The following is a 15,813-nucleotide window of genomic DNA, read 5'->3' as shown; positions in this document are numbered from 1 at the left end:
TGATAAAATAATAATAAATTATAAATTATCGGGGGTTCGGGGGAGGGGGATTGGGGAGGGAGGGGGGAAAATGAGCTGACACCAGGGGCTCAAGTGGAAAGTGGGTGTCGTAAGAATGATGAAGTCAACATATGTACTAAAGTGCTGGACACAGATGACGTATGTACAGATTGTGATGAGTTATATGAGCCCCTAATAAAGTGATTATTTAAAAAAAATTTTTTTAAAAGACTGCCCAGAAAGAGACTAACAATGAACACTGGAGGGCTATCAAGCTTAGGGGTTATGGCACTAAGTCAAACATCATTGGGAGTCTTTGCTTCTTTCCTATGGTTTTCACAGTAGGATTTGGTGACGACATTGAGAAGGGTATATTATAATGTAATTCCATATTTATAGCTTAAATGACTGGGAATATGGCGAGGATGCTGTTTGCTGGAAAAAGGGCTGATTTAGCTTGAACGAATATGAGATTTGTTACTTATGAGCTAGTGTTGCAATATCCAGGTTGAAATTTCCAGTATGCAAGTGTTTGTACACTCAGGAGCAAATGAACTGAACTTACAGATTTTAAGGTCATCAGTATATGTAACAGATTTCTAGATATGTATATAGCTAGATTTAGATATATAAAACAGAAGGAGTCCTGATGGTGTAGTGGTTACAAGTTGAGTTACTAACCCCAAGGTCAGCAGTTCAAAACCACTAGCTGTTTGGTGGGAAAAAGATGGGACTTTCTACTCCCATAAAAATTTCCAGTCTGGGAAACACAGAGGCAGCCCTACCATGCCCTGTAGCAGTGGTTCTCAACCTTCCTAATGCCATGACCCTTTAATTCAGTTCTTCATGTTGTGGTGACCCCCCCCAACCATAAAAATTATTTTCATTGCTACTTCATCACTGTAACATTGCTACTGTTATGAATCAGATGACACCTGTGAAAGGGTCGTTCGACCCCCAAAGGGGTGGAGACCCACTGGTTGAGAATTGCTACCCTATAGGATTGGTATGAGTCAACACTGACTTGATGGCAGTGAGAGAGATATGTAGCAGAAGCCACGAGGCTGAGTGGGACCGCCTTTAGGAAGTGTGTAGAGGATCTAGATAGAGCCTAGGAAGAACCTTGGTGAGATCATTGAAGAGTCAACTAAGGAAGGAGGAATGGGAGATATGGGCAAAGGCACAACGAGAGAGAACTGAAAGCTATCAAGAGGCTACAGAGTCCCTGATGCCGGGGGCTTAAGTGGAGAGCAAATGTTTTGAGAATGACGAGGGCAATGAATGTACAAATGTGCTTTACACAATTGATGTATGTATGGGTTGTGATAAGAGTTGTATGAGCCCCTAATAAAACTATTAAAATAAATAAAAATTTTAAAAATACAGTGCATCTTAATTATATAATATGCTTATAACAAAAATATCATAAATTGATGTGCTTAACAGAAATTAATTTTTTCAAAGTCTTAAATCAATTCCAAGGTCAAATTCCATCCTGGGCCCAAATTCCTTTTAATATGTGACTCTAGAATATAACTTTTCTGCTTTTCATGCTAACACATGTACAAGGTAAACATTTCCATTACAAAAAGAAGAAATTAGAAGAGAAGCAATAATAGGCACCAAACAAGCAAGTCTAAAACCCAACAGAACAATTTATATTAGCTCTCTGAGTCCAGAGATCATGATCAACATCCAGCTTTGGGAGAGCAGAGGATTATTTTCTCTGAATTTTCATTGGAGGAACCTTGACCCTAGACTTCTGCTCTGCCATCTAGGCCCTTCTGAATGGCAAATCCATTCCCTTGCTTTAGGCAGTCCCATTGTCCTAGTCCAACTGAGTGATGATCTTACCCCATCAGTCCTGGAAATCCCTGTTCCTTTGCCCCCTAAGCATGGCAATCCCTTACCTCACACCTTAGACTGAAAAGGATCCAGCCCTATCCTCTGTCACTTTTGAAGAACACTCCCACACAATCAAGTTAAATATCTGACTCTTTGAAACCTAGAAGTCTATACGCCCACTTTTGTCATGGTTCCAACACTTGAGACCCTAGAGTTCATCTACCCTTTAAGACCAGGTAAACTCTGATTCCCATGTTCCCTGTCTTGCCAACTTCTGTTTCCTGGTTCCTTGGTCTTTTAGACCCTCAGCTCCTTGGGCCTCTTGGGCCAGCCTGGCCTCTACATTGCTCAAACACATATTACAAAGCTCTTTTTTCTCCACCAATAAGTGTACAGAGACCCCCTACTCTATCTTGGCTCAACAACACTGGGCTCTCTTGTTCCATGAGCTGGAAAACCTAACTCTGTCAACAAATGCCAAGAGCATACCCACGGCACCAGAAAGCCTCCTGCTCAAAGGCACCTGTTCCTTTGCCACATGAGTTAACAACTGCACTGTCTCCAGTCCGTCTCCTGGGTGACTGTGTCCCTGCCACTTCTCGTTATCTCTGGCATCTCCAGCGTAGGCATCCCATTTCCTTCTGAGAATTACCTTTTATGTCCATAATGCCACCAATAGTCTCTTCAAGGCAATCTAGGATTTTACTACAGGCCTGAGAATTCTTTCAAACTCTACCCATTACCCAATTCCAAAGCTTCTTCTGCTTTTGAGATAGCTCTTAAAACAGCAAATCACTCCCACTACCAATTTCTCCCTTACATATTTAGTGCTAATATAATAGAAATCCTATAAGTGGATGGCTGTAGCAAACAAATTGATCTTCGGTGCCAGTTCTAGGGGAAGGAGTTTTCTTTTGCTTCCAGGGATAAGATCTTTGTCTTCTAACATCTGTGGGCCCCGCAATCCTCAGAAAGCTTCATGTATGCTGGCATCACCCTTCTCCTGGGTTTAGGAGGCTCTTGGCACAGGGAGCTCTGGCTGAAAGGACATCCTGCCTCCTCTCTTCTTTTTAGGTTTCTCTTTCTATTCTTTTATTCTTTATAAGATAAAAGGAGATTCAAGCTACAAACCAGGAAAACTCCCCTTACATTGGATCAGGACTGTGACCCTAGTAAGGGTGTGGGTATTACATTTTACCCTAATCCTCTTGTAATTAATTGGCTGATCACATCATATCACAGCAGGAGAGATGATGATATCATTACATAACTACCAGATTACATCATTATAGTCAAATAAATGAGAATCATGGCCAGACCAAGTTGAATCATATTTTAGAGGGACACAATTTAATCCATGTTGTACTGTGTTGTTATTTTCACCGATGTAAAGTTTTCTGGAGGGATTATAATATAAGTATATTATACAATATATTATAAGAGAACTATGGTACTCTAAGTGCAGTCTGAGGATGTTTCAGGGGTTCTGTGAAGTAGAACCATTTACATAGTAATATTAAGAAGCTACACCTATTTCTCACTTATTGGCCACATTCTTTTCTAACATTTTGATTTACAATAACTATGACACAATTCTCAAGACATATCTTTAATGATCTGGGCATTATAGGTAGTTACAGCCAAGCTAGACTACCCTTCTAGTCTGAATGATATAGTTAAAGCCCCAATGATAACCGAGCTATGTGAGACACAGTGACTGACCAGTTGTGGGGCATCAGCTCCCCTTCTTCCATGACATCTCAGTCTCGCCACAGGAATAGTGGCTGATGGTGGTATGATCTGAGATCACAGGTGGGTACAGGGGTTGTTGTTGTTGGTGGTGGTGCAGGTTCAGGCTCAAAAGTGCTTGGGAAAGTGATAGGGGAGATGGGAAGAGAGTTAAAGGTAAGGAGTCCACACAGGGCCAGTTGGACAGAGAACAAGTGCAATCCCAACTCAAGGGGGTGGTGGGAGGCATTAGGCATCAGACAACACTCAACCACCACCACTCCTAAAACCTGTGGACCTTTACAGTGGTACAAAAGTGGCAATTGTACCACACACATCCTGATATGCACAGGGGGCACTTAGTGGGCAGTGAGCAACTGGAAATTGGTACCAGTGTCAAAGATGGGGTACAACCCCTAAGTCTCAGATACTACTCATTTTGCATAAAGCCAGGACCTTTACTCATTTTGCATACTGACCTGGCCTTTACAAGTTAACTATGTAAATAAGTGAGATATGGGTATATTTATTTTTTTCAAATTCACTCACAAGTGAAGAGAACTGATATATGGTGTCATTTTCTACATTGCAGCTAGTCTTTAAAGAAACATATCTTCTGTTACATTTGGTGTAATGTTTAGATTGATTTTTTGCAATAACCTCATTCATTATGCACAATTTTCTTAATTTGCAAATCAAGGAATCAAACCTCTGTGGCAGTAAGACACTTTGTTCAAGGTCACACAGCTTATAAGTCACAGAATTGGCTTGGATTCCCACTGACCCAGAATTCTGAGGTTTCAATTCCCCATGGCTGCTTTCCCCAGGAAAAGCACTCTCTTTGGAAGCAGGATCTTCACCAAGCTCTACTCTTCTTTCAGAGTAGTTGGCCCATCTGTGTCACGAAGCCGGTTAGTGCATTAAACGGTCTCCAGGAAGTCTTTAAGCTCCCAACTTTTGTGAATTTATTGTTGTGAGTAAACCTCAAGAAAATGAATACAGAAATGATGCAAAATCACACAAGAAATATTAAATACATTCATCACCATGTATTTTTAGAACCCTCAGCCAAGATTAATCTTTATACAAATTGTAACAGCTTTATTGGCATACAATTCACATACCATACAATTCAATAGCTTAAATGTACTAAAAAGAGTTGTGCAACCATCACTACAATAAATATGAGAACATTTTCTTCACTTTTGTGTTCCCCATTTTCCCCTGATTCCCTCTGCCATATCTGTAAAAAGCTATTAATTTAGTTACTGTCTGTATAGATTTACCTATACTAGACTTAATGAAAAGAAAAATCATATCCCTAGAAAATAGAAAAACCTCAAACCCAAAGAAAGCAAACATAATAAAAAGTAGAACAAATTAAAATGGGTAAAAATAAGTGATAAGATATTAAATTTTAATCTAACTCTGTCTGCATTACAAGCCCTTGTAGTGTGGTGGTTACACTTTGGGTGCTAACTACAAGGTCAGCAGTTTGAAACCACTAGCTGTTCCATGGGAGAAAGACAAGGTTTTCTACTCCCTTAAAGTGTTACAGTCTCAGAAATTTACAGGAACAGGTGTACTCTGTCCTATAGGGTTGCTGTGAGTTGGCTTCAACTCAATGGCAATGAGTTTGAGGGCTTTCTGTATGTTTGTTTGTTTAGTTTCTGCATTAATCCAGTGTCCAAAGCACTCTGTCTGAGAGTAAGGCTAGTCACGTCCCTGGTCAATGGTCAGAAAGAACTCACTGAAGTCTTAATCCACATAGGAACTCTGTAAAAAGATTCTGACCTTCACTGTCATCCATAACCTTCTACAAACAAGGTGCTCAGAATTTCAGCAATTCCTCCTCTGGTCTTGGATTGTATTATTTTCAGTCCTTGAATCACACTTCCTCCATGTGGAGTTGACCAACATCTTACTTAGATAGCTGCTTGTTTTAAGACAAACTTTTAAGACCCCAGATGTTATTCTTTTTGATAGCTAGGGATCATGACTTTCTTCACCACACTTCGTTATAGAAACCATATCTTCAGTGGTCCCTTCTTGGCGGTAAATATTGAGCAGGGTCACATCACTAGTCTTAAGTTAGGGCTTAAGATTAAGTGTGAGCTCAAAATCCATTCATATATCGAAGGTTTATATATTTCTCTGTAGCATGGTGCTGTTATTATAATTATAAACTTGAGAGATAGTATAGTAGTCTCCATGAGGTTTTGGTAATTCTAAAAATAGTATCATTACTAACCAATGGTATATAATTTAAAATACTATTGAAACATGGGAGATTTTCACATAGAGGAAAGTTTTTTCAACTAAAAATAAATGGGATACTCATGCATATTTTAAAATTTCAATGACTAAATCACTTTTAAGAAAAAAATGAGGGTTAGACACGGGGCACAAAATTCAATTACACTCATTCACTACAAGAGAATTATGTCTGCAGAATTAAGACATCATAAAAAAGTAAGAAATATGCAAGTGCCAGAGATATGGTAGCCTTAAGTTATGATATGGTAATACATGGTATGCCTATCATTGGCTGAACTCAAAAGCAAGAGGTTTGACCTGAAGTCCAGTGACTTCCAAATCCAGAACCTTGGGATAGCAGGCCACCTCTTCTTTCACTAGGGCATTACAGTTTTAAGCCCAGAGGAGTATGACAATTCCTTTAATGTGCAACAGGTGTATTTAAGATAAAATCCAGTTCACTTAGTAGGTTTCTCAACTAGGATCATTCTGATGTGGCCTAGTAGCATGCTGTTCACCTTGAGAAGACAAAACTCTAAATCCAAGTAGCCCATAATATGGGACCTGGGTCACCAATGAAGGAAAAGAGACTCAGTTTTAACAAATCATCATTAGCTGTATAATATAGGGGTGTAGTCTTGTGTGCAATCCATATAAACAAGGACAAACTGCCATTTCTACTACCCATGAACAGAAATGAGACGTCTTCTTAGAGACTGAAACCCCCCTTCTCCACCCAATACTCTTGGTCATGAATCTGTATCAAAGTGCACTGCACACCAATGTAGGACTGTCCAACCAAGTAAAGAGACCATAGAGTATGGCCACATAGCATGAGTTCTCTGACCTCTCCCACTGACCTCAAATAAGAAACTGTGCCCAGCTGAGGTGAGACTTACCCTGGAGAAGTGGTCTTTATGATGTAAGAAGAAAGGTGTGATGAATGGATTACAAGCATTAGACAGTCATACCACCCCATTGCTTGGGAGGTGGGATTGAAGGACTGCATGACCTGACAGCACTTGCCTGTCTTTGTTAGGGTGTTTATTGTTAGAGCAGTGGTCTCATATAGCATATTTCTTTTTGATTGACTAACCACTCACTTTTTATTTATCATTTTATTGGACGCTCATACAATTCTTCTCACAATCCATCCATCCATCCATTGTGTCAAGCACATATATCCATTTGTTGTCATCATCATTCTCAAAACATTTGCCTTCTACTTGAGCCCTTAATATCAGCTGCTCATTTTCCCCTTCCCTCCCCCCTCTCTCCTCCCTCATGAACCCTTCATAATTCATAAATTATTATTATTTTGTCATATGGTACACTGTCTGACGTCTCACCCCGCCCTCTTCTCTGCTGTCCATCCCCCAGGGAGGAGGTTATACATAGATTCTTGTCATCGGTTCCCCCTTTGCATCATCACTCTCACCACTGGTCCTGAAGGAGTCATCTGTCCTGGATTCCCTGTGTTTCCAGTTGCTATCTGTACCAATGTACATCCTCTGGTCTAGCCAGATTTGTAGGGTAGAACTGGGATCATGATAGTAAGCATTTAAGAACTAGAGGAAAGCTGTATGTTTCATCATTGCTACCCTGCACCCTGACTGGTTCATCTCCTCCCCATAACCCCTCAGAAAGGGGATGCTCAGTTTCCTACCGATGGGCTTTGAGTCTCCACTCTTCACTCACCCACATTTACAATGATATTATTTTTTTGTTCTTTGATGCTTGATACCTGATCCCTTTGACAGTTCGTGGTCACACAGGCTAACTAACCACTCACTTTTATGTTCTCCAGCTCCAACCATATTGTGAGGTGTCTAGCAATGCATAGTAATCCACTGTGTGTATGTACCAATTTCTTTATCCATTCTTCTGCAGGTGGGCTTTTGTGCTGTTTCCAACTTCTTGGTATTGCTAAAAGTTCTTTCATGAACATGAGAGTATATATGTTTATTTTCCTTTAGGGTATATACCCAGGAGAGGTATTGCTGGATCATATGGGATTTCAATTCCCAGTTATGTTAGATAGTGCCATCTTGGTTTTGCATGTTTCTGACTCACAAGCAGTGTACGAGAGTTTCAACCTCTCAGTACCTTCTCCATCATGTTTTGTATTCTGTATTTTGAGTTAGGCTGTCATTGGTGTAAGGTAATGTCTTCTTGTTATTTTTAATTTGCACCTGCAGATGGCTAGTGATGGTGAGGATGTTTTCAAGTGTTTGTTAGCCATTCAAATTTTTTTTTTTGGTGAACTATTGGATCGGGTTTTTTTTCTTGTTGAGGTATTGCACAATTCTAGAGATTTCAGAGTTGACTCCTTTACCTTTTGTGTCATTGATGAAGGTTTTTCCCAGTCAGTGGGATCTCTTTTTCTCTCTTTTTAGTATTTACTTATTATTTATCTTTTTTCAAATAATTTTATTAGGACTTAATCCGGTCATCATACCATTCAATAATTCAGTAATATCAAGAAGTGTTTTATAATTTCTACCACAATCAGTTTTAAAACATTTTCTTCCTTCTTGTATTCCTTAACATTAGTTCCCCATTTCCTTCACCCACTTCCCCTGCCATATCCCCCAGGAAACCTTAATCTAGTTATTGTCTTTGTAGTTTCACCCATCCTGGGTTTCATATACCAGAAAACATAGAAAAATACATCACAAAGAGTCAAGAAGGCTACCAAAAAGATTAAAATGCAACAGAGATATAACCCAGCTTGAGAAAAGAAAATATTAAAAATCAAATCAAGCTCAAATTGTGCTAAAAGGGAAATCAAAGGATAAGGTTTTATTCATTCAAGTCAGATTTTTTAATTTTTTTTTTTTAGATTTAAAAATTTTTAATCTCTAATAATTGTCTCTACAATACTCTGTGAGACAACCAGGTTATTCTCATCAATCAATTATGTTCAGAGGGAAATCACCAGAGACTTTTTCCACATGTAGATCTTGCATATTTTGAGCTTCCACCTTCTGCAAACTAGAATTTAACAATTTAAGCTCTAATACTATTCCCTTCTTCAGATTTTTGGCTACATTATTTATAATCCTTGGATCACACATGTTGATATGCTTCTTCCATGTGGGCTTAGTTGATATCTCACTTAGATGACTGCTTGTTTGAAAACTAGTCTTTAAGAAACCCCAGACACCATCTACCCAAATTAATGCAGTCTAAAAGCAAGACTTGATATACATATGTGGCTTACTTTCAGTAGGTCACGTAATCTATTTGGTCTTCTAATGTGTGTCTTTCATTATATTTAATAGTATGTCCATGCACTGCACTAGGGCCCTTAAGTTTGTCTTTATTTTCACATTGATGACCTTTATAGCTTTGGAATTAATATTTAGGGCTTTTATACATATTGAATTCATTTTTATACTGGGGTGAGGTGCGGGTCCTGTTTCTTTCAAATGCATATAGAGATCCATTTTGTCAGTACCATTTGTTAAGGAGACTGTCTCTCCTATTTAATGTTTTTGGGTCCTTTGTTGAAGAATAATTAACTATTGGTGGATGGATTTATATCTGGGCATTCTTTTCCACTGGTCTATATACTTATCATTGTGCCAGGATCAGGCTGTTTTGATGACTGTGACCGTGTAATAGGTTTTGAAGACAGGTGGTATGAGGTCTCTTACTTTATTCCAATTCAAATTTCAACTTTATTCTTTAACTAAATGAAAAGACTCATCACGAACTTCATAAGGAGATGGAAGAGACCTAGAATAGCACAGAACTCCTTGAGGAGAATCAAGTGGAAGGCTGCACAATACCCACCTTCAAAGCCACAGCCAGAGCTTGCTTTCCTTGTCTAGGTTCGGGAATAGTGTCTGTAGATTTTGAGGAGGATTTTCTGAATGCCTGGTAGAATTCCACAGTGAAACCATCTGATCCTTGGCTTTTCATGGCTGGAAACTTTTTGATGACTTTTTCTCTATCTTCTTTTGGTATTGATCTGTGGAGGTCTGCTATGTTAGACTGCATTAATTTGGGTAGTGTGTTTCCGGAAATTTGTCCATTTTCCTAGATTTTAAAACTAGCTGGAGTACTACTTTTGTAGTAATGTGTTATTCTATTTCATTTGGATCTGTTGTGATATCACCCCTTTCATATATAATTCTAGATATTTTTATCTTCTCTTTCTTGTCCTTCATTAACTTTGCCAGTAGTTTGTCAAATTTATTAATCCTTTCAAAGAACCAACAGCTTGTCTTGTTGGTTTTCTTCTGTTGTTTTCCAGTTCATTCATTTCTTCTCTTAAGGTGTTGATTTTGGATTTCTCTTCTTTTTTTTTCCCATGTGTGTGTTGATTGCTATAAATTGCTCTCTGACAACTGATTTTGCTATGTCCCAAAGCATGATTCTGATATGCTTTGCTTTTGTTCTCATTTGTTTACAGAAATCTTTAATTTTCATCCCTTATTTGATCTGTTACCTAGTAATTTTTAAGTAATATAGTGTTTAGCCTCCATGTATTTGATGTTTCTTGTCCTTGTTTTCTATGTTGTTGATTTCTTGTTTTATGGTGTTGTGGTCTGAGAAAATGAGTTGTAGGATCTCAATATATATTAAATTGTTAGGCTTCCTTTGTAGCCTAATATTTAGTCTATTTTAGAGGATATGCCGTGTGCACTGGAGAAAAATGTGTACTATGTTGCTGTTGAGTGGAATGCTCTTTTTATATGGCTGCGAGATAAAGCTGATTGATTGTGCTGTTTAACTTTTTCTGTTTCTTTATTGAGTTTCTTTCCTGACAACCTGTCTTTCCTCCAGAGTGTTGTATTGAAGTCTCCTGCAATTATTGCCAAGCTATTTATCTCTTCAACTTTATAAGGGCTTGACGAACATAATTTGAGGATCTTTCTTTGGGAGAGTAAATGTTTAATATGATTAGGTCTACTTGGTCTATTTTTCCTTCAATCATTTTGTAGTGTCTTTTCTTGTTTCTTGTGATGTCATTTGCCTGGAAGTCTATTTTATCTGGCATTACTATGTCCACTCGTGCTTTTTGAGGGCTGCTATTGGCTTGGTAACTTTTTGTCAATCATTTGATTTTTATACACTTTTGACTTTGAGTTTAAGGTGTGTCTCTTTGGGCAGCATATTGATGGGTCCTATGTTCTAATCCAGTCTGCTACTCTGACTCTTGATTGGTGCATTTAATCCCTTGACATTCAGTGCTGTTATTGCTATGTATGGGTTTTTGGCTGTGTTTTATTTTGTGTGGTTTCATTATTGTATTATTTTTGTGCTCTATTTCTGTACTGTTTTTAATGCTGTTTCCATTGCATTGGTGTCTGGGAGGTGGTGTTGTGTATGGTGTTCTCAGGCTTATTTACTCTTGTTGATTGTCTGTCAATAGTGTTGCTATTACTATTTTTTGTAATGCTGGTGTTTTCACAAATTCTAATTTTTTTCTTGTCTTGAAATACCTTCCTTTGTCTCCCATATTTGAGGGATAATTTTTTTAAATTTCATGTACCTTTTTAAAGATAGTTTTATTGACATATATTTCACATACCTTATAATTCAATGGTTTGAATATATCTCAAATAATTGTGAAACCAAATGGGTGCATCAGCAAATGTGGTGAAGAAAGCTGATGATGACTGTCTATTAAAAGATATAGCATCTGGGGTCTTCAGGGCTTGAAGATAAACAAGTGACCATCTAGCTGAGAAGAAACAAAACCCACGTGGAAGAAGCACACTAACCTATGTGATCATGAGGTATCAATGGGATTAGGTATCAGTCATAAAAGACCCAAAACAAAAAATCATATCAATGTGAATGAAGGGGAGAGCGGAGTGGAGACCCAAAGTCCATCTGTAGACAATTGGACAGCCCCTTACAGAAAATTCACAAGGAAGATATGAGCCAGCCAGGGTGCAGTATAGTAGACAAAGCACGCAACTTTCATCTAGTTCTTTAATGCTTCCTCCCCACCCACCCCGTACTATCGTAACCCCAATTCTACCTTAGAAACCCAGCTAGATCAGAACATGTACACTGGTACAGATAAGTGCCTGCAACACAGGGAATCCAGGACAGTTAACCCCCTCAGGACCAATAATGAGATTAGCAATACCAGGAGGGTAAGGGGAAGGTGCCAGGAGAAAGGGAAAACTGATCACAATGATCTACCTATAATCTCCTCCCACAGGGATGGACAACAGAAAAGTGGGTGAAGGGAGACAATTGTCAGTGTAATACATGAAAAAAAATTATAAATTAACAAGGGTTCATGAAGAAGGGAGTGGGGGGGGGAATGATCTGATACCAACGGCTCAAGTAGAAAGAAAATGTTTTGAAAATGATGATGGCAACATATGTACAAATGTGCTTGCCACAATGGATGGATGATGTATGGATTGTGATAAGAACTGTAAGAGTCCCCAATAAAATTATTTTTTAAAAGAGTTTCAAATTATTAATGAAAAATATTAACTATATCTGACAGAAACAATAAGTTACTGAAGAAAAAAATTTAAATAAAAATAAGAATTATGCAATCATCATCACAATAAATTCTAGAACATTTTTTTCATTCTTGTATCCATAATTATTAGCTCCCTATTATCATCCAACTTTCCCTCCCATAGGCTTAAGGAACTGTTAATCTAGTTACTTTCTACAGATTTTCCTAGCCTGGATATCATACAAGGAAAATTATACCAAAAAATCAGAGATTTTTGTTCTCCTTTGTGGTGTTGGAGAAGTTTTCCTCCAGGATTTCTTGTACAAGTTCTCTGTAGATGTGTTTTGTTGTTGTCTCTTCTTGCTCAGAGATCACAATGACATGTTATTCCTCTTGACAGTGTCCCACCTCATTTTCAGGCTTTCTTCACAATACTTTGCTTTCTTTGTTATTTCTTTCTCTTATAGGTTGTAGTCAGAAGAATTGTCTTCGAGCTCACTAATTTGGTTTTCCTTTTCTATTCTATTACTTAGGTCTTTTATCATGTTGTCTAGTTATGTTACCTTTTTGTTTGACTTGTGAAATTCCATTTGGTGTAGAGTTTCTAGTTTTCAAAACTTTCTTCCATCCATTGAAGACACTTGGCCCTTCAGAATGTTTTTTGTTAAAAAAACTCACAGGACATTTGAAAGTAACAGGATCTTAGCCCCTCAAGGATGCCATAATGTCTTTGTAGTGTGTGTAAATTGAAGAGTGCAGAATTCTTTGGGGAGGGTAAGAGAGGTGAAAGCACCACCTTCAGACGTGCATGGAGCTAGAGAGATATGTTGAGAGACATTAGCTTCCAATTTTGATACTTTCATTTATTAAAGGTTTCTATGACTTCGGAGCAATATTTTAAAACTTTCCCTTATATTACTGAAGTATCATTTGGTCACCCATACCAATACTTAGTTGCTGAGAGATAAACCTGTCTTATCAGAAGTACTGCCAAAATTCTCTTTAGAAGTGAGGATGGAAATACTTAATCTCATATACTTTGTGCACGTCATCAGGAAAGAGTCCTGGAAAAGGGCATCATATTGAGTGAAAAAGGGTCAGCCAAAACAAGGGGGACCCTTAGTAAACTAGACACAATGGCTACTACAATAGGCTCATACATAGTAATTGTGAGGATGGTGTAGGATTAGGCAGTTTTGTTATTCTGTTTTATGTAGTGTTGTTATGAGTTAGAGACAATTCAAAGTCACCTAATAACAACAATGACAATTCTTATCATTGTAGCCAGGATGTCTATGAAAACATATGGACTGTTGAAGTTGTAAAAGACCTGTTTTGTTTTGTTTTTAATAATGGCTCTTTTTTTCCCTCCCTCTCTCTGTCACCCTCATGTACCCTTAATATATTATGTATTGTTATTAATACATGTATTACACCACCACCTTTACACCTTCACCTACAATCCAGGCATGTGTCCCCCTCAAGGAGGGTTATTTTGCCATCATTGTTATCAGTTTCCCCTCCCCCCTACTCCCCACCCCTCCTCTTCCCGTACCCTCCTGAAGTTGATACTCCTATTACTGCTTCTGAGGAGTTTGTCTATCCTGAACTCCATAAATTGAAAATTCTCATCTATACCAATATATTTATGCCAGACTAGCTGTATTTGTGAGGTAGGACTGAGATCTTAATAGAGGGGGGAGGAAGGATTAAGGACCTAGAGAAGTTTTGTGTGCTTTCAGTTCAAGTGTGATTAGTACATCAGCCAGACACCATCTACTTCCTTGACCACATTTTGATGTAACACCCATATCTTCATGATCTCTTCATGAGGGCAAGCATCTAGCAGGGCCATGTCACAAGATCAGGGCCAGAATTACATGTAAGCTCCCAATACATTCACATATGTATGGTTTATATACATCTGTGGTTCACTCCAAACTCCATTCCAGGAATTGTTAATTTGTACAGAATAAACTCTCAAATGATTGAGCACTATTTACATTGACCATAGGGATTGGTGATAGGGCAACATTTCCAGGAACATTCACTCCAAAAGACAGAACCATGACCGAGACCATATTTTCCAACTGCTGATATGTCCTTTTTGAAAAAGGTTAAAAAATGTTTGTATACCAACCAACAGTAATTATATAGGCATCTTGATTATATGTCCGATCAATTTCAGACTGAAGAAGTTGATAGAAATCTTTAATTTTTTCATGGCTGGTTTTAGTGGTTGGTCCATACATTTGAATAATCACAATATCAGCAGGCCCTCCTCACAGGAATGTAGGTATTTTGTGTTCACAGCATGGTACTTGAAGATATTTTGAGTGCCTTACAACCTGCACTGTTTTAGAGTCATCTTTAGGGGTTCATCTTTCTGCACTATATGACGTAATGTTCTTCTGTTATTCATTAGGCTTTCCGTGTCTATTAACTTAGAAGGACCATCTATCTATTGCTTCCTCATAACCTGCTCTTAATAAACTCTATTGAAACGTGTTCACTTTGGGTGATTCTGCTGGTATTTGAAATATCAATGGTATAGCTTCCAAAATCACAGCAACCCCACAAGCCACCACGGTAAGACGACTGTCAGATGAGTGCAAATGATAGGAATAGCTGTTAACTAATTTAAAGACTCACAAAAATATGACAAAATAATAATTTATAAATTATCAAGGGCTCATGAGGGAGGGGGGAGCGGGGAGGGAAGGGAAAATGAGGACCTAATGCCAGGGGCTTAAGTGCAGAGGAAATGTTTTAAGAATGATGAGGGCAATGAGTGTACAAATGCGCTTTACACAATTGATGTATATATGGATTGTGATAAGAGTTGTATGAGCCCCTAATAAAATGATTAGGAAAAAAAAGAGTTCAATCTCACCACATGCTCTCCAGCAAAAAAAAAAAAAAAGAAAGAAAATCAAATGCATGTCTTTGTAAATACCGGGTAAAGGTTGATTGATTAAAGGAAAGTTTGCCGATAGCTATGTATGAATAAGACAATTGACAAAGACTTAAATACATTTATAAAAATCTAAATGTATTATGCATCAAGAAAAAAAAATTGTAAGTTTATAATTTAATATTTTGGCCTAACCTTAGAAGCAATGTTAAAATAAAGAGCTTTATCTTCCTCATGACAAGCCTCAAACTCCTTATTTTGACATCTTTTCTAAGACTAGGCTAAAATCTTAAATTCTAACCTTGCAATTTTTCTTAGTCTTTAAATAAAGGAGCCCTGATGGCACAGTGGTTACTCATTAGGCTGTGACCTGAAAAGTCTGCGGCTCAAAACCACCAGCCCCTCTGTGGTGGAAAGATGGGGCCTTCTATTCCCCCAAACAGTTACAATCTCAGAAACCCACAGGTACAGTTCTACCCTGTCCTATAGGGTTCTTATGAGTTGGCATCAACTCAATGGCAGTGAGTTGAGTTAAATAAATTAATGAAAAGATAGACATTGAGAATGGTGCTTGGTAATTTGGGTGGTCAGTTAGTAGTTTACTTTCTCTCTTTTTTTTTTTTTTTTTAAT

The sequence above is a fragment of the Echinops telfairi genome, unplaced genomic scaffold, assembly GCF_000313985.2.
Source record: "Echinops telfairi isolate 266 unplaced genomic scaffold, ASM31398v2 ScPeMD7_7424;HRSCAF=8462, whole genome shotgun sequence".
Classification (NCBI taxonomy): Eukaryota; Metazoa; Chordata; class Mammalia; order Afrosoricida; family Tenrecidae; genus Echinops; species Echinops telfairi.
Note: the sequence above shows the minus strand (reverse complement) of the source record.